This window comes from Pseudophryne corroboree, chromosome 6 (genome assembly GCF_028390025.1).
Source record: "Pseudophryne corroboree isolate aPseCor3 chromosome 6, aPseCor3.hap2, whole genome shotgun sequence".
NCBI classification, from domain to species: Eukaryota; Metazoa; Chordata; class Amphibia; order Anura; family Myobatrachidae; genus Pseudophryne; species Pseudophryne corroboree.
In genome coordinates this window covers 417,505,700-417,524,307 of record NC_086449.1, presented here as the reverse complement: position 1 = coordinate 417,524,307, position 18,608 = coordinate 417,505,700, and the positions used below count along the sequence as shown (strand labels likewise).

Genomic DNA, 18,608 nt, shown 5'->3' with positions numbered 1-18,608 from the left:
GAATGGGTCCTGCATATGCACAAAGTACTGATAATCGGTACTTTACAGCATGTAACACTACCCCCAAAACACCTAAAGGTTAGGACAACATGGTCGCTTCTAAGGTGTGGCAGAAGAAAATGGGTGCATAGTAATTGGGGGACCCAGCAGTGCTTTGCATAATCACCCTGAGACCATGTCCGCATGCCTGGTTCTAGCTTTATGGTACATTGTAGGTTGAAGATACCTACATGGTAGGCAGGACACCTGCCCTACCCACTTTACAATGCTTGGGAAATTGAGGGTATTTACTGTAGGCAAAATTTTGTTTTGAAAAAAACTTAAGAACTTATGGCAGCCTTGCCCACTTCATCCTCATCCTGTGATCATACAATTAGAAAACTAAAGCTATGACCAATTTTTGCCTAATGTATTTCTCAAAGTGGATTATTGTTGGTGCAGTAGCCAGGTGCCAGCAGGTCAGTCTGTACCCCTTAACATGTAAATCCCTGTTCCAGTGGACATGGTGAAAGCAGCTGAAGCAACCAAGGTAACAAAAGTGCTCTCCAGCAATAACACAGCAAAAAGCAAGATAACAATATCTATAGCAGTTTTCTTGTAATATTTGACCTAACAAAGCAGTGGTATGCAATATGTAACACTCCCAGCATGTCCTATCACAGTTTTGCTGTAAGGGCATGCTAAAACTGTGACAGGCCATGCTGATATGTGTTGTTCCACATCAACTGGAATGCCACTGGTTGCCCACCCCTATGTCAATGGATAAATGAGATACAACAAAGTCTTTTACGTGGTACTGACCACAAAAGAGAAACTAAAAGGGTCTACATGCTAAACCAGGGGTGGCCAACCAGTCAGAGACAAAGAGCCAAGAAATCTTGTTAGGTACATCAAAGAGCCAACTTCGAGCTGAAGGCGCACTTGCAAAAATGGGGTGTGACCTTGTGCCTGCTAGGCCACGCCCCTGTTATAAAATACATTAAAAAAGCCAGATCCAACATAAAATACAATGAAAAAGCCACTTCTACATCAAATAATTGAAAAAGCCAGATCCACATAAAATATACTGAAAAGCCAGATTCACATAATAAACTTCAATTCCCCCATGTGTCACTCCAGCCAGCACCCGCCTGTGTCACTCCAGCCAGCACCCCGTGTGTATTTGGCTCCCTCAGTTCTCAGTCTACGTAGTGCTGCTGCTGCATGTCTGGCTGGAGTGCAGCGGTTTACAGATCTCTTGTGGTCACGTGACTTTGAGTGTTGTTGGGAGCCACATTTGAATGAAGAAAGAGCCGCATGTGGCTCAAGAGCCACGCGTTGGCCACCACTGTGCTATACAATAACAAGTAGTAGTAGTAATAGTAGTATAGTGGAAGTAATAGTAGTAGCAGGAGAAGCAGCAAGGTCAGATTAAGGGTGGTGCGGGCCCATGGACACACAGGCCCACACACACATACATACACACCCCTTGACCATCACAGTGCCAAGGAAGGACCAGCGAGATGTGGCTGGCTTTCGGGCAATGTTTTGTGGGATTTCATCTCACAATCTCACAAAGCTCAGTACAGAGACGCTTCCTCAGCAGCCACTATTAAAAGCTCAGTCGTATGAGGGGTAATATTCTACTTTTAACAGCTGTGTGCGGGGGGCCCTGATGTGTGTGGGCCCCGGGATGACTGCCCCTTTTGCCCCTCCCTTAATCCATCTCTGAGTAGCAGTAGCAGTAGTAGTAGTAGTAGTAGTAGTAGTAGTAGATCCTATGTACCAAATTGATTTGTTTTTATAAATTTCAACAGCCTTTTTCTACTTCCCAATCCCAATGCAACTGTTTAAGGGAAATGTGACTATTGGTGTTTGTTGTGTACTACTTATAATTTTTATGCAGTCTTTGATTGTTTTACTAATGGATAAATGTGGCCACTTGCAACCTTGTCTGCTGGCAAGTTACAAATTATCTATGCTCCTAATTGTGGGCCTAATTCAGACCTGATCGCAGCAGCAAAATCTTTGGACCCGATTCAGACCTGATCGTTGCTCTGCGTTTTTGCACAGCGGGCGATTATTGATTGACTGTGCATGCATATGCACCGCAATGAGCAGACGCGTTTCCAAACAGCAACAAGCTGGTGCAAAAATTTCGATCGCACAGCCATTCGCAAGCTGATTGACAGTAAGAGGACGTTTATGGGTGGTAACTGTCTGTTTTCTAGGAGTGTCAGGAAAAACGCTGGTGTGCCCAAGCGTTTTCAGGGAGGGGGTGTGACATCAGCGCCGGACTCGAGCAGTCTGTTCTTTTTGCACTGTAGGAGTAAGGGCTGCGCACAGACTGCACACACTGGAAAAGCCATTTGATGTTGAGTGAGTTGCGTACGGATTTGCAGCTGTCTGCTGACTGAGGGACATTTTTGCACGGTGTACACATGCGATCGCACACTTGCACGGGTGAATTTACACTACCCTTTGGGCGGCGACTATCTGAATGCAGTACAACAAAATTAGCAGCACAGCGATAAGGTTTGAATTCTCAAATGGGGGTCATTCCGAGTTGATCGCTCGCTGCTGTCTTTCGCAGTGCAGCGATCAGTTAAAAAAACGTCAAATCTGCGCATGCGTATGCACCGCAATGCGCACTTGTGACATAAGGGTACATCGAGCATCGTGGTTTTGCACAGGTTCTAGTGACGCTTTCAGTCGCACTGGTGGTCGCAAGAAGATTGACAGGAAGTGGGAGTTTCTGGGTGTCAACTGACTGTTTTCTGGGAGTGTTTGGAAAAATGCAGGCGTTTGCTGGGCGGGTATCTTACGTCATTACTGTGTCACTTGTCGCAGCAATCATCGCACAGGATAAGTAACTACAGGGCTGGGCTTGTTTTGCACAAAATGTGTTTGCAGGCACACTGCTGCACAGGCGTTTGCACTCCTGCAAAGCGAAAATACACTCCCCCGTGGGCGGCGACTATGCATTTGCGCGGCTGCTAAAAACGTCTAGCGAGCGACCAACTCGGAATGAGGGCTCATGTGCACTGCAGGTGGAGCAGATGTAACATGTGCAGAGAGAGTTAGATTTGGATGAGTTATTTTGTTTCTGTGCAGGGTAAATACTGGCTGCTTTATTTTTTCACTGCAATTTAGATTTCAGTTTTAACACATCCCACCCAAATCTAACTCATTGTACATGTCGACCTAATGACCATGTCGACCTAATGCAATTTGACCTTCAGTGGTTGACCCAATGTATGTCGACCTAATGCATGTCGACCTAATGAACCACACCCATTCCAGACTGTGCACCTGAATTATACATTATACTGTACATAAGTTACCTTACATTATAATGCACAGGACTATGGTGTATTTTCCACAGTATATTGCTGTTATTAATCTAGTACATTATTATGTATGGGCCAGCAGTATTTACTATATATATATTTATCAAGGGGCACAGCCCATGCATTCTGTGTGGTGGTTGGCCACACCCCCTATGAGAAATAGCCACACCCCTAAACATGGATGCCTACCACAGCATTCCCCGGTGGGCCCTTCATGCCACAGTCCGACACTGTATGAGGCTGCTCTGAGATTGCCATGGTCATTTAAGGATATTACATGAATATTTGGTTTATTATTTTACATTTCACACTGTTTAGTCCTTTCATAGCCCTTAAGGTATATTATGAATAAATATAGTTGTATTAAAAGTCAATCAGTTCTTAACAAAACACTTCTGAAAAGACAAATATACATACAAAAGTGAATGTATTAACCTGTACTAATATTACTATGTAATAAAGGTTTGGTTACAATCTCATAATCCAGGTCGTTTATGCTGAATGACTTGAAATACAGCCAACTTCCCTGTAAATTAAAACATTGGGCATTGAATAGCAATAGGTGCAGTTCTGACTCCAAGAACAAACCAGCAGTTACCTCAGAATTCTGCAATGAAAAACATTGTTGTATTCAAGTGCATTCAAACATACAGAGTACAATAGTAATATATATAAAGAACAAACATTCCATTATGAACACCCAGCCTGACTAACAAACTCTCATCTTTATGGCTGGATGCACAAGAATATATAACGATTTTGCAATATATTTCTGGTGACTGGGCAGGGTTGTCAGTAGTAACTATTTGTTTACAAAACTCATATTTACTATTGGCATGCATGTGAAAATAAAAATAGCTTCACGGCAGCTAGAAAGATGGACTTAAAAAGCGTATACAATTGTTAATTCCTTAGAGAATTCTCCAATAAAAATGTGCACTAGATCTATCAAATGTTTTGCGCAATAATGTTCTGTCGCAGAGAAAATGTGGCATTGCATTATGGGAAATTAAACTATACTGTAATGTTAAACCCTTCAAATTCAACATTTTCAAAAGAAAACTTAATGGTCAGACACTGTAGGGACCAGTGGTGGCACCAGAGGTGGGTCTACAGTGCAGTTCAAAATTCAAAATTCAAATAAGAGCATACCTCCCAAGTGTCCCAATTTTCGTGGGACAGTCCCATTTTTTGGGGACTGTCCCGCTGTCCCACCCACAGGCTGCAGTTTTCCACAGTGGGGAGAGGCAATTGGAAGGCGCCTGTAACTCACCACTCTGCTGTAGAACAGCGGAGAATAGACACTGTGCGCACAGCGTCTATTCACAGGAGACAGAGGGACCGGGGTCATTCCCCACAATTATGAAAATGGGAGACGTGGCAGGTGGTTGCAGCATTCCAGAGAAGCCATGCCTCCTCTTAACTGTGATCAATGCAGAGAAGTCCTAATTCTATGATAATGAAATTTGGGAGGTATGTAAGAGAGCAACACCAACTGCCAGACATTGCCATCTGGGACTCCTGGCATTGGTGTGGCTTCCCTATTTGAATTTTGGACTGCGCTGCAGCTCTACCTCTGGAGTCGCCACTGGTAGGGACACATACAGGTAAGAGTGGGAGGGTTCCGCCGCTGCCACTAGAGAGGGACACTGTTCTGTAAAGTTTGAAGTTATGAGGTACACTTGGTAAACAAGCCAATTCCCCAGTGAAACACGTGTCCAAGGTTGGAGGTTCCAGGTCCTGTGCACAGTACCAAAACCAGCACATTACACTAGAGATGTGTGGCAGGCACTTTTCGTGTTTTGTGTTTTGGTTCTGGTTCCATGCTCATGTTTTGGATCTGGATTGGTTTTGCCAAAAACCACCCTTTCGTGTTTTGGTTTTGGTTTTGGATCTGGATGATTTTTGAAAAAAAATAATAAAAACAGCTAAAATCACAGAATTTGGGGGCAATTTTGATCCTACGGTACTATTAACCTCAATAACATTCATTTCCACTCATTTCCAGTCTATTCTGAACACCTCACACCTCATAATATTGTTTTTAGGCCAAAAGGTTGCACCGAGGTGGCTGGATGACTAATCTTAGCGACACAAGTGTACGGCACAAACACCTTGCCCATCTAGGAGTGGCACTGCAGTGGCAGACAGGATGGCACTTAAAAAAACTAGGCCCCAAACAGCACATGATGCAAAGAAGTACAAAAGGTGCAATAAGGTAGCTGTATGACTAAGCTAAACGACACAAGTGTGCGGCACAAACACCTGGCCCATATAGGAGTGGCACTGCAGTGTCAGACAGGACGACACTATTTATTTGGAGCTATTATAATAATATGCAGCACAGGTAAGCATAAACCTACACCACATAGGGCAAACCTGTAAAAATTATTTGAATAATAATATAAGTAATGTATATAACCCTTTTATTTTGTGTAAATAACACACAGCACAGGACACCACCATTGGACTTATGGCAGCACAAGACACCACCGCTGGACTGATGAGGCACAAGACAGCACCACTGGACTGGACTTATACGGCAGTAGCCCTGGACTTCTTCGGCAGTACCCCTGGAGTTGTACGGAAGTTTCAGACAGGATGGCACTTTAAAAAACTAGTCCCCAAACAGCACATGATGCAAATAAGAAAAAGAGGTGCAAGATGGAATTGTCCTTGGGCCCTCCCACCCACCCTTATGTTGTATAAACAGGACATGCACACTTTAACAAACCAATCATTTCAGCGACAGGGTCTGCCACACGACTGTGGCTGAAATGATTGGTTTGTTTGGGCCCCCACCAAAAAAGGAGCAATCAATCTCTCCCTGCACGAACTAGCTCTACAGAGGCAAGAAGTCGACCTCATCCTCTGATTCGTTACCCCTTTCAGTGTGTACATCCTCCTCCTCACAGAGTAGTTATTCGTTCCCACTGGAATACACCATCCCAGGTCCCTGTGTACTTTCTGGAGGCAATTGCTGGTAAAGGTCTTACCGGAGGAATTTATCATTCATTTTGATGAACATCATCTTCTCCACATTTTGTGGAAGTAACCTCCTACACCGATCGCTGACAAGATTACTGGCTGCACTAAAGACTATTTTGGAGAACACACTGGAAGAGGGGCAACTTAGGTAAAATAAAGCCAGTTTGTGCAAGGACATCCAAATTGCCGCTTTTTCCTGCCAGTATACATACGGACTGTCTAACATACCTACTTGGATGCTGTCACTCATATAATCATTCACAATTCTTTCAATGGTGACAGAATCATATGCAGTGACAGTAGACATGTCAGTAATCGTTGGCAGGTCCTTCAGTCCAGACCAGATGTCAGCACTCGCTCCTGACTGCGTGGCATCACTGCCAGCGGGTGGGCTAGGAAATCTTATCTTTTTCCTCGCAGCCCCAGTTGCGGGAGAAAATGAAGGAGGAGCTGTTGACAGGTCACGTTCTGCTTGAGTTGATAAAGGTCTTTGAACCTCTGCAGACTTGTGTCTGCTGGAAAGAGAGATACAGCTTAGGCTTTAAACCTAGGATTGAGCACGGTAGAAAGAATGTAGTGCTCTGATTTCAACATATTGACCACCTTTGAATCCTGGCAAAGCGAATGAAGGGCTCCATCCACAATTCCCACATATGTAGTGGAATCGCTCCGTCTTAGCTCCACCTTCAAATTCTGCAGCTGCTTCTGCAAAAGCCTGATGAGGGGAATGACCTGACTCAAGCTGGCAGTGTCTGAACTGACTTCACGTGTGGCAAGTTCGAAGGGTTGGAGAACTTTGCACAAGACGGAAATCATTCTCCACTGCGCTTGAGTCAGGTAAATTCCCCCTCCTTTGCCTATATCGTAGATGGATGTATAGGCTGAATGGCCTTTTGCTGCTCCTCCATCTTCTGAAGCATATAGAGTGTTGAATTCCACCTCGTTACCACCTCTTGCTTCAGGTTATGGCAGGGCAGGTTCAGGAGTGTTTGCTGGCGCTCCAGCCTTTGGCACGCAGTGACTGAATGTTGAAAGTGGCCCGCAATTTTTCGGGCCACCGACAGCATCTCCTGCACGCCCCTGTCATTTTTCAAAAAATTCTACACCACCAAATTAATTGTATGTGCAAAACATGGGACGTGCTGGAATTTGCCCAGATATAATGCACACACAATATTGGTGGCGTTGTCCGATATCACAAATTCCCAGGAGAGTCTAAGTGGGGTAAGCCATTGTGCGATATTGTCCCTCAGTTTCTGTAAGAGGTTGTCAGTGGTGTGCCTCTTGCGGAAAGAGGTGATACATAGCGTACCCTGCTTAGGAACGAGTTGGCATTTGCGAGATGCTGCTACTGATGCCGCTGTTGTTGTTGAAGGGAGGCAATACATCTACACAGTTGGCTGTCACAGTCATATAGTACTTAGTCTGCCCTGTTCCACTTGTCCACATGTCCGTGGTTAAGTGGACAGTGGGTTCAACTGCATTTTTTAGGACACTGAAGACACTTTCCGATGTCTCTGTACATTCTCGGTATTTCCTGCATAGTGAAGTGGTACCTAGATGGGATTTGGTACCGGGGACACACTACCTCTATCGATTCCCACTGAACTAATGGCGGATACCGAAAGCACGTCTTACACCAACATAGCTGTCAAGGCCTCAGTTATCCACTTTGCAACAGGATGACTGCTGTCATATTTCATCTTCCTCATAAAGGACTGTTGGACAGTCAATTGCTTAAAGTAGTACAAGTGGTCTTCCAACTTCCCCTCTGGGATGACAATTGACTCCCAGCAGCAACAACAGCAGCGGCAGCAACAGCAGCAGTAGGCGTACCACTCAAGGATCCTCCGGAGGAATCTCGGTTAGGAGAGGACTCCTCAGTCTTGACAGTGACATGGCCTGCAGGACTACTGATGTTCCTGACTGAGGAGGAAGTTGACGTTGATGGAGTTGGTGGTGTGGCTTGCAGGAGCTTGGGTACAAGATGAAGAAGGGATTTAGGTGTCAGTAGACTGCTTACGCTCTTACCCAAAGTTTCACAACTTGACACAGACTTCTTATGAATGCGCAGCAGGTGACGTATAAGGGAGGATGTTCCTAGGTGGTTAACGTCCTTACCCCTACTTATTACGGATTGACAGAGGCAACACACGGTTTGACACCTGTTGTCTGGATTTGTGGAGAAATAATTCGACACCGAAGAGGTGGCTTTTTTGGTATGTTGCCCAGGCATCACAATGGGCTTATTCATCCCATGGACAACAACTGTCCCCCCGGTGCCTGATTTAAATGAACCGCATCACCATCAGAATCCTCATCGTCAACTTCCTCCTCAGCGCCAGCAACACCCATATCCTCATCCTGGTGTACTTCAACAGTGACATCTTCAATTTGAATATCAGAAACTGGACTGCGGGTGCTACTTCCAGCACTTGCAGAGGGCGTGCAAATGGTGGAAGGAGCCACCTCTTTCCGTGCAGTGTTGGGAAGGTCAGGCATTGCAACCGCCGACACACTTGGACTCTCCATGGGGATTTGTGATGCTATCTTAGAACGCACAGGGGCTGATTTATTAAGCTCAGTGAAGTGATAACGTGGAAGGTGATAAAATGGTAGCTAGGCTCTGATTGGCTGGTTCGTCACAGGCTGGGTTTGAAAAATGGGTTTGAAAAATGATAGTTAGGAGCTGACTGGCTGGTCCTTTATCACCTTCCAAGTTATCACTTCACTGAGCTTAATAAATCTGCCCCCCAGTGCTTTTGCCAGCTTAACTCTTATCATTTTTCTAGCGGGAGGATGAGGGCTTCCATCATCATGTGAAGCTGAACCACTAGTCATGAATATAGGCCAGGGCCTTAGCCGTTCCTTGCCACTCCGTATCGTAAATGGCATATTGGCAAGTTTACGTTTCTCTTCAGACAATTTTTTTGGGTCTTTTTACTGAACTTTGGATTTTACATTCCCTCTACTGTCACATTGGGCATCAGCTTTGGCAGACGACGTTGATGGCATTTCATCATCTATTTAATGACTAGTGGCAGCAGCTTCAGCACTAGGAGGAAGTGGTTCTTGATCTTTCCCTATTTTATCATCCAAATTTTTGTTCTCCATTATTTTTCTGGAGTTATATAACACAATATGTGGCACAGGACAGCATATCCCTACACCACACAGGGCAAACCCTTTGAAAATTATTTGGATTAAATATTAATAAACCCTTTAAATTGAGTAAATAATATACAGCACAGGTCAGTACCATTGGACTTATACGGCAGTACCACTGGATTAGATTTATACGGCAGTATCACTGGAATTATACGGCAGTACCACTGGAATTATATGGCAGTATCACCGGAATTATACGGCAGTATCACTGGAATTATACAGCAGTACCACTGGACTTATATGGCAGTACCACTGGACTGGATTTATACGGCAGTATCACTGGATTTATACACCAGTACCACTGGAATTATACAGCAGTATCACTGGAATTATACGGCAGTACCACTGGATTTATACGGCAGTACCACTGGACTAGATTTATATGGCAGTATCACTGGATTTATACGCCAGTACCACTGGAATTATACAGCAATATCACTGGAATTATTTGGCAGTACCACTGGATTTATACGGCAGTACCAATGGACTGGATTTATACGGAAGTATCACTGGATTTATATGCCAGTACCACTGTAATTATATGGCAGTACCACTGGACATATACGGCAGTATCACTGGACTGAATTTATACGCCAGTACCTCTAGATTTATACAGCAGTACCACTGAATATATACGACAGTATCACTGGATTTATATGGCAGTACCACTGGACATATACAGCAGTATCACTGGACTGGATTTATACAGTTATGCACTAAGATCTTTTCACTTCCGTTATTTGCAACAGTGCAATATTTGAACATTCCATCCACTATGCTGGGGTTTTCTATATTAAAGGAACTTCCACTTAGCAATTGCTATATACGGTGCTAAAAGTTTCTACTGGATGCTTGGCAACATTGTATTCATTAGTTTTTATTGCATGTTTATATTTTTGTATCATACCCACGGGAGGTTTGTTGTTACAATTTTTAAATAAATGTTTCTAATTTCTGATTGTTGAGCACTACTTGGTTTTGTTTTATGGAGTATACAGCACCACTGCAATGGACTGGACTTATACAGCAGCACTGGACATCACCACTTTGACTGGACTGATGCAGCACAAGACACTACCACTATACTGATGCCGGACAACACAGCACCACTGCAATGGACTGGACTTATACAGCAGCACTGGACATACTGTATGGCATCAGAGGACACCACCAATTTGACTGGACTGATGCAACACAAGACACTACCAATATACTGATGCAGGACAACACAGCACCACTGGACTGTACTGGACTCATACAGCAGCACTGGACGTATGGCAGCAGAGGACACCACCACTGTGACTGGACTGATGCAGCACAAGACACTACCACTGTACTGATGCAGGACACTGAGGACGGAGGCACGTCCTCTCGCTACACTCTCCAATGCTGCAGTGAAAATGGCGGCGATGCGTGGCTGCTTATATGAAATCCAAACCCCACGAGAATCCGACAGCGGGATGATGACGTTTTGCCTCGTTCTGGTTTCCGAGTCAGGTGGGAAAACCCGAGCCGGTGTTACATACTATATATTTTTTGTATATTATTATATATCAAAAAGATTGTTTGCTATGCAACATTCATGTTTTGTTTATCACAATATACAGTATGTCCTGTTTTTGTGTACCTGTATAAAGCTCCAAGGGTCGTGATGTATAGAAATCATACCTGTTTTTAATGCATACCAATAAAAAAAACATTCTGAAGATTTAACTACGTAAATTCTTCATTTTTTCTAAGTGTGCCCCAACAAAAAGAGTTTTCCTTTTCTTTCCTTGTTGCCAGTTACAATTGTAACTCTAGGGTGGATCACCAACAGAGTTATTAGACTAACCCGTTTGGAGTATAACTGTATAACGTTGGTTCTTACTATGGTCAGGGCCTGATTAACAATGGGGCGGATGGAGCTGCAGCTCCAGGCCTCCACATAAAAATAGGCCCATCATTATGGCAGCATGATGATCACTAGCCACCCAGCTGGCCACACAGTATTTATGTACTCAGGGAAACAGTGGAGCTGATATTTAAATAATACTAATTTAGAAAAGTGGGTAGTGCGGAACCCCCACTCCCTTGCAATACTGGATGTAATGATGCCTGAGTTCAGTGGCCATGCGGGATGCCGGCCAAACATGGACTTTTTTTAAAGGGGCAATCAATTACATGGTATGGTTTTGCCGTGTAAGTGATTGCCCCTTAAAAAAAAGTATGGATGGATTTCCGCACGGCTCACAAACTCAGGCATCATTAAATCCAGCCCATAGTGTCGACACCAGAATATATAGTTGATAATTGTAATGTTGATAAGATTAAAATCATCTGGAAAATGCCTTATATGGAAAAAATTTGACACCTTAGTGACATTAGTGTTCCCAAAGGAAATTGTATCATAGGGTTGTTTTCAAAAACGCAAATCACCAAAAAAATCATAAAAGCATACAGCACCACTCACAGTGCACTACCACCACCCCAATGCCCTTGTAGTTGCATAGGCATACATTTGATCTATACCTTATTCACTTTCTATACCCAGCCCAGCTCTAAATTAGCTCACACAGGGGTGTGCGTTCATGCCAGCCGTGGGGGGCAATAATTTGGTGGTGCCCCACTTCCCACGCAGTAGCACAGCTGAGGAGGTGATGTGCTAGTAATTCTGTCAGTTGTGTATAATCACCAGCCACTTTCCCCCTTGTAACCTTCAGCCCACCCCCCTTGTTTCTATCCAGCTGCATTTGACTATACTCTGCAGCACCTGCTCCCAGTGTCCCTATAGCCATTCTCCTTCTGCCTCCCCAGCACACCAGTGTCTCTCCAGTCAGCATCTTCCTGTCTTTACAGTCAGCTGCCTTTTGTTTTTTTCCAGCAACCAAGTGTCTCCCTAGCCAGCCACCTTCTGTGTCTTCAGACCCTCAGTGCCTTTAGTCCCCAGGCATCCTTTCCGTTCTCATCAGCCACTCAGTGTCTCCACAGCCAGCCCCCTTCTGTCTTTCCAGCCACCCAATGTCAACCTAACCAGCCAGCCCAATCTGTCTCTCCAGTCCCACAGTGTCTCTCCAGCCACCCAGTGTCTCCAAAGCCAGCCCCTTCTTCCTCTCCAGCCACGAATTGTCTCCCAAGTCAGCCCTCTTATGCCTCTTTATCCACCCAGAGTCTCCCCAGCCAGCTACCTTCTGTCTCTCTAGCCCATTAGTGTCTCCCCAGTCAGCCTTTTTCTATCTCCCTAGCCACCAAGTATCTCTCCAGCCAACCCCTTCTGTCTCTCCAGTCCCTGTGTGTCTTTCCAGCCACCAAATTTCTCACCATCCAGCTACTTTCTGTCTCTCCAGCCCCTCAGTGTCTCCCCAGGCAGCCTTTTTCTGTCTGTCCAGCCAACAAATATCTCCACAGGCAACCTCTTCTGTTTCCCTAGCCCCCGGTGTATTTTGAGCCACCCAGCATCTCCTCAGCCAGCATCTTCTGTCTCCACGGCCACTCAGTGTCTCCCTAGCCAGCTAGCTTTCAGTCTCTCTAGTCCAGCAGTGTCTCTCTAGCTAGTCGCCTTCTGTCTTTCCAGCCACCATATATCTCCACAGCCAACCACTTTTGTATCTTCAGACCCGCAGTTTCTTTACAGCCAGACCCCTTTTGTCTCTCCAGCCACCCAGTATCTCACAGCCTGCTGTCTTCTTTTTCTCCAGCCACCCAGAGTCTCCCCAGCCAGCCTCCTTCTGTTTCTCCAACCACACAGTATCTCTCCAGTCAGATATCTTCTGTATTTCCAGCCACCAAGTGTCTCACCCAGCCAGCCCATTGTCTCTCCAACCACACAATGTCTCCCATGCCAGTCCCCATCTGTTTCTCCAGTCCCCCAGTGTCTACCCAAAAGCCCCTGTCTGTCTCTCTAGCAGGACCCCTTGTCTCTCCAGCCACCCTATGTCTTCTCAGTCAAACCCCAACTGTCTCTCCAGCCACCCAGTATCTCCATAGCCAGCTTCCTTTTATCCTGCAGCATCTTAATCTCTTCCCAGCATCCCTTTCTGTCTCTCCAGCAACACTGGGTCTCCCCAGACAGCCTCATTGTCTCTCCAGCCGTACAGTGTCCCCCCAGCCAGTTCCCCTCTGTCTCACCAGCCACCCACTGTCTCCCCAAGCAGCCCCCTTGTCTCTCTAGTTGCCCGGTGTCTCCCCAGTCAGCCTCCTTCTGTCTCTACAGCCTCTCATTCTTTCCACAAATAGCTGCCGTCTGTCTTTCCTGCCACACTATGTCTCCCCAGCCAGCCTCCTTGTCTCACTAGCTGTTCAGTGTCTTCACAGCCAGTTCCCTTCTGTCTCTCCAGCCACCCAGCCACATGCAGGTCTCAGAGAAAATGAAGCAGTGGCCATTTTCCCAGAGATTTTCTTACTGCGCATGTGCTAAATACCAGGAAAATGGCTGCCACGCCATTTTTCTGGTGATTCCTGCAGTGCTGCTGCTGCCAACACAGGACTCCAGAGGGTTAGTATTGAAAACAATTGGTGCAGGATGTGCAGTGTTGGCCCCCTGGACCTCAGAGGCCCATGTGCACCACACACACTGCACCCATTATAAATACACCACTGCTTTTACTATTGCGAGTAGTGTGTGTGTGTGTGTGTGTGTGTGTGTGTGTGTGTGTGTGTGTGTGTGTGTGTATTCTCATTTCAACATTTCCAAATATATGTGGATGCTATTGCTATACCTTGTGTACGAATTGCAGCACACAACTCCCGTCATAGCAGGCGTACACTATGCATACGTTCCCGCTCATCATAGAATTTTATGGGAGCTGGAGGGTGCATGCACCCACCTCCCATTGAAGTCTATGGGAGCTGGCTAGCAATGTGTACAGTATGACATGCCATGACCCATACAAATGGTGGTCCCACCACAGAACGTTACAACAGTACATCAGGACACATCTGTATTCATCAACCTTTTTTATGGAAAATAAGGTTTACTTTCAAGGTAAAATTTATTTAACCCCTTAGCCTGGCTTTGTCGAATGTGATGTGACCAATGCCAGGAGTACGTTACCTGACTTGGTCACATCAAATGCAAGCCGCTGTTCCCGTCATCCACAGCCCCAAAGGTCAGGACACAGCTGCCCCAACTGTGCTCTCCCATACCCGGTGGCAGTCCCTGACATCTGACATCACTGCCGGAATCGCAGTCCAGAATACCATGCGGCCGGTATTCCAGAGCGCATGCTCCAGATAAGCACAATGCAGGCAGGAAAACTGTGTTTCTCTTCCTGCACAATTTATCCAATCTCTGTTTGTGCAGAGATCAGCTGCAGCAGGGGATACTGATCATCAGTCCTACCTGCACACACTCTGCTGTGCTCTGCATGGGGAAGGGGGGAGAGCAAAAATGGGGGGGGGGGGGGGTTTAATGGGTGGTGGTGGTTTATAAACCATGTTTGTTTGTTTTTACTAATAAGGGGGTGTCGGGGTACTATACACCCCCAAGATTTATTTTTTATATAAAATATTGAAATATTTACTAAAAACTATTTTTAAACTGTATTTAGTAATAAAAAATTACAATTTCAGAGTGTTTTTTTTGGGGGGAGAAATTGTCAGTTAAGTGGTTAAACGCTGCTCCTGCTGTTTTACTAAATGTGACAAATGGGTGTGTTTTTCACAGTTGTGACTAATTAGGCTTAGTCATCGCTATCAAATTTTATACTTACACCAGGTTCAGATGCCTTCTGGAAGCTGCGTTAGTCTTAATTTTAGACTGTATGCCCACACCACCCCCTTACTATACTTCGGTTGAGACTGCGGAGTATATTTACTAAAGCTTCTAAAACAGACAAGTGGTGGTGTTGGCCATATCAACCAGATTCTGTCTATCATTTTCTAAAATGCAATAGAGAAATTATAGCTAGAATCTGATTGTCTGCTATGGGCAACACCGCTTATTGTCTGCTTTAGAAACTTTAGAAAATCTACTACGGCATGTCCATTACAGTCACATTTTTGCTCACTTCCTGTGATTACACACCTATTACAACATGGGTTGGAGCCTTCCAATTGCAGCTAGTCTCAAGTCATACTTCAGACAAACAAGATGCAGTTTTCAAAAAGCTGCATGTGCCCAATATGAAAAACCACAAGTTTAGAATGAAAAAAAAATACTTAAATTAATTCTGATTAAGGCTCATTGTCCTGTTATTTGAAAAATACTTCATCGTTTTTCTTCATTAGATAGGAGACATTTTATTTTGAACATTTATCTATAAATGTATCTATGTATTTGTTACCTTCTGGTGTGGAAATTTTGCATAACAGTATGGGGCGTACTTATCACAATCCACATTTTTAATGCGGAAGTGATAAAATATTTTCTGCATCAATTTGCAAAGTGAAAATGAATATGTTCATGCTAATTTACTAACTCTTGCCAGGAGATTGGCTGTGATAAGAACCCATCCTGGTGAAGAGATGGAAGCTGTGTGATAGTGTGTCTGTCCCCGGCAGCCACTGCGCACTAGTCACCAGGGGCTGAGGGAGAGGGAGACAGGCTGAGGAAGAGAGAGACGGACTGAGGGAGAGGGAGATGTAGGCTTCCTTTCTGAAAAAAAAACCTGCAAAATAGTAGCCCTTAAGCTACTACAGGGTAATTCCATCTGGCATCTACCTATCTGTGAAAAGCTCTGAGATTCTTTGCATTGGGGGCTGCAGATGCTGTCAGAAATAAAGGGACAGCAGCAGATATTGGAGATGCCTGGAAATATCAAGCAAATATTTAATAATAAATGGGCCTCTGTCTAAAATTGAGTGATCTTGAGTTTCTAACCTATCTTAGAAATTTTTGATCTTGTGTTTTCAGCCTATACACAACAATAACATCTCACAAGTACTAAACAAGTAGAAAGTCAGATTCTGCTAATGCTGTTTCCTTTTTCTTTCTGGGTATTTGTTCTCAGGCATCTAAATTATTATTTAATCACTACTCTTTATAACAGTTTCTTATATATCGCAGCATATTCCATTGCGCTTTATGATTGGAACTGTAATAGAACAAAACTGGGTAATAACAGACCTAGAGGTAGGAAGGCCCTGGCGGTAGGAGCAAATATTGTCTCTGTGTGTGCTTAATCTCACCTGTTCCTTTGTGGTTTTGAGTCAATACATATATTCATCTGCATCGGCTCTACCGGGCACATTTCAAAATCTTGGAATTTCTTCAAGTGTCCTTGTTTCTTGTACTCTAAACATACTCTTATTTCCTTATTGTGTGGCTTTAAAGCTATTCCAGTAGCACTTTCTATGTTGTCATGTTTCAGTTACTTTCCAGGCAGGTGTTAATTTATAACTACAAAAAAAAGAAGATAAAGTAGACCCTTTTGTGGGTGCACTCTTCAAAATACAATTAACTTTGACAATAATTAAAACATAACTTTTAATAAATATCTTATAAGTTATATTGTGTGTTTAGACAGAATGAGAAAAAATAAACATTTTATATTTGTCTATGAGTATGTCATATCCATTGGTAACAGTATCACATTAAATGGACATTCAAACAAGGTGAGTGTTAAATTAATTCTGGCCAAAGTTGGGTTAATAGTTCAACAAAGACCCCATAAGAAATTATAATGACTGCTTTTAAACACACTCTAGGATTAAACTTTGAGGTTAGCAATTCTCCAAAGTATAATTTATGATGATGACAGCGACTGCTGATAGATGACTGGTCAGTATTTTCAATATTCTTCAAAAATGTGCCAATGCTAAGTCTCAGAGGGAAGGAAGATAAGTGGTGAATCTGCTGTCAGTGTTAGGCTCAGAGTATCTCAGTTTCTCAAACACCTACAAAACTTGGTATTCCCAGGAGGTCTCCCATCCAAGTACTAGCCAAGCCCACCACTGTTTAGCTTCCAAGATTGGATGGTATCGGGCATACACAGTGTGGTATGATAGTAGGTCAACATTCAACACTACATGCTCCTTGATATACAACTTTAATGATCAATATATTTGACATTTAGTCCCACAGTCACAACAAATCTATCATTAGTCAATGGGTTTCCACTTATCAACCACCACCTACAAACGTCCAGTGTCTATTTATCACATAAAAGTTTCCATTCACTTACACTCACATCTCCCATTGTGATCGCATCACTGGCCGCCATTAACATGCTGGGGAGCCTTGCCTTGTGCTGGTGGGTGCCCAGCATGTGAGTGATAGCACACATGCCCATGGATGTGCACACACGTCATGGCAAACCAGTACATCTGTAGTTGTCATCTTCAACTAATAAACTTACAGTTGCTTGTGCCTCTCTATCTTTCTTAACCAACTTTTTGTCTTTCTATAGCAGTGCTCGTTTTGTCGAAAAATAGGTTCAGGTACTTCCGTGGGTGGGCAGTGGTGTGTGAAGTTGTGGGTAATATAGGAGGAGATACAGTGGATGGGGCACCTTTGTAAGAATAAAGAAATTTCCTTGACAAGAATAAAGAATTTACGTGCACAAAAAAGAGGGTCGTGGCCTTGCAGGTAAAGATTACCCTATACCCCAGTTTTGCAACCTGCATCCCTAGACCACCACAGTGGAGAAAAATATTCTGATTCATGCTCCTTACATTATTTTCCATTTTCCTCCTTATAGTAATGCCCCTTACACAATATAACACACACCATAATGCTCATTACACATTATGCCGCATACCATATAGCCCATTACACAATGACACACACCGTAATGCCCATTACACAATAACACACACTGTAATGCCCATTTCATATTTTTCTACACACCATCATGCCCATTTCACATTATGCCACACACGATAATGCCCATTACACATTATACCACTCACCGTAATGGCCATTTCACATTACACAATATGCCCGTTACACAATGTGCCACACACCATAATGCACATTACACAATATGCCACACACTGTAATGCCCATTACACAATATGCTACACACTGTAATACCCATTAAACATTATGGCACACACAGTAATGCCCATTACACATTATGCCACACACCATAAGCCCCTGACACTTTTGTATGCCCCACACACCATAATGCCCCTTACAAATGATTCCCCACAATAAGGCTTCTAATTAGTTTTAAATTATCTGCTCCTTTTCAGGGGTCTGGT

The 18,608-nt window shown here is 44.0% G+C and overlaps 1 pseudogene; it reads right to left on the bottom strand.

Moving 5' to 3' along the window:
- Positions 1 to 17,297: 17,297 nt before the first annotated feature.
- On the bottom strand, positions 17,298 to 17,416 carry LOC134938091 (5S ribosomal RNA; annotated as a pseudogene).
- Between the last annotated feature and the right edge of the window lie 1,192 nt (positions 17,417 to 18,608).